Source organism: Aplysia californica, unplaced genomic scaffold, assembly GCF_000002075.1.
Source record: "Aplysia californica isolate F4 #8 unplaced genomic scaffold, AplCal3.0 scaffold00551, whole genome shotgun sequence".
Taxonomy (NCBI): Eukaryota; Metazoa; Mollusca; class Gastropoda; order Aplysiida; family Aplysiidae; genus Aplysia; species Aplysia californica.
In genome coordinates this window covers 399062-401377 of record NW_004797821.1, presented here as the reverse complement: position 1 = coordinate 401377, position 2316 = coordinate 399062, and positions in this window count along the sequence as shown.

Below are 2316 nucleotides of genomic sequence, written 5' to 3'. Positions count from 1 at the left end.
CCCCCCGCCCATGCTCTCCCTCCCACCCTTTGGCCCGACTACCCCTTGCCACCACCCCATTTTTTCCTGCCTTTTTAAAAGAATAAAAAGCTTCTTCTGTTTCTTTGAATGTGTCGCCCTTTTGAGTGACATCAGTGTTCGTATTTCCACCCGTACTATCTAACAATGGTGCTCTTTTATCGCTGGTGTCATGTTACTCCAGACCTTGTACTAACCATTCCCATTTATGTGCGTTACTCAATCTAAAAATACTAATTGGTACCTTTGATGGTTGACCCATGCAGGGTGGTGAACACTCGTGAAATTATTAAATATGTTTTTCTTCTCGAAAGAAAAGTCTTCTGTGTGATTGTATGAGAGTCTGATGTATTTACAATCAACATTTAATCTTCTTTTCAAAGCAGCGTCAAAAATGGGGGCAGCGATGAATGAGTGTCCATTTTCACTGGTATCATATTTCTCCGTTGTAGAGGAAGATTCTATTAAACTCACCCCGTGTCTCTCTTTAAAGCCCTTCTCGACACAATTCAAACACAGCTGAGGCCTGCTCTGTCAAACCACAAGGAATTGAGTCAGAGGGAGAAAAAGATAACTTCTGTTCTTTTAAGTGACTTTTACAATCCGGTCACGCAAGCCGGAGACTCACAACGTGGGAGACAGGTGAGAAGCGGGCCTGTCTTGCTACTTACATCAGCCTCAAACAAGCCGCCTTGCCTAGGAGGGACAAGTTGTTTAAGAAAGTCTTAACGCGCCTTTGTTTCCGCGTGTTGGTACATTATGAATAGGAGACACTTTCATGTTTTATCGCCGTCTCAAACGAGCGTGTGCAAAAAAAGTAAGAGAACATCTGAGTTCCTGTAAACGAAAAAGAATTTATTCCGTTTCAACAAATTCTTAGCATTTCATTTGGGCCGCTTTGATCCTACCCGGCGCGGCTTAATTTTTCTGTACAAAATTAACGTTTGACAAGGGCCCCAACACAGACTTGAAAGCCTTCTTAGTGTTCCTTCAGAATCGTTGATCTATCTTTGATCTGGTCGGCCGCCGTCGACGGCGTATTTTTGTACTCGAGCTTTTCAGCGACCAGCTCCCGTAGAGATAGCAATATGTACTTGGCTCCTCCGCTCCGGGTACACAGGACTTATTCGGCGCACGGATTCACCAGGGTCCTGCAAATCTCGCTGTGCAAACAGAGCTGGGCGCTGTATGAATAGCCGTAGCCAGCTCCTCCGACTTGTAAGATCGTGTCTCCGACGAGCAGAGGACAGATCAGACGCACACATATACACACATGCACGCATTTAAGTTGTACGTAGGTACAAGGAAACACACAAGCACGTATCAATACAAATGTAGGCTTACCGACATATTTGTAAACAAAACGAATGCACGTTAATTCTGTTTCTCCGCCTCACATCCACCAGGAAGGATTCAAAGCAGATAATACGCTGGAATGAGGTGATAGAATGTATATATTGATTATACAAGGAGATTGATTGATTCTTTTTATAGTGTAGCCATTCAATAACTGGTGACCGTAATGCTAATCTAGAAGAAGTTTTTCCCAACACCAGGAAGAGAAAAAGTTAAGAAAATGGTTTTATGAATTGTGAAGGTCCAAACTTATTATTTCTGTTGGAACTTTCCCTCAAGTTTAGCAGATGAAAATACTCCGAAACACCGTCGTTTGTCACAGAAGGTATACTATGTGTATGCTATAGTGAAAAACGTGTGCTCTTTAATATTGAGAACGATCTGGTACGAGGGAAAAACCACATTTACTGTAACCATAATTATTATCTGAGCTTTCTAACAGCATGCTGACAGTAGGTTAAAAGAAAGAAAATATTATAACATGCTCATAAATCAGAATTTACTTCTCTTTAGGCAAACAGCTGAAAAGCCAGACTGAATTTTTACGACAGATTCTCAGATTAATATTACACATAATTTCTTTTAAAGAAAGAAAGAAGTGAAGAATAAAGAATAAAAGAATGTAATTAAGCAAGAACGTAAAAGCAAAAAAAGGAGGGATTCAAATAAAGGGTGACTAAATGAAAACAATAACAAATACAGTCTGTATGTATGGAAATAGAACACTGGAATGTGTGTTCTAAAAGAATGAAGACAACATGCAGACAGATTGACAAACGAATAAAGGAGGCTATCTTTTTTATCATCCACGGCCCGACATGCATCGGTATTGTTCCTTGTTTCTCGGAGATTAGGCAGTTTTAAAAGCATAAGAAGCGACTGACAGTTTTGATTGTATGCACGTATCTCTCTCTCTCTCTCTCTCTCTCTCTCTCTCTCTCT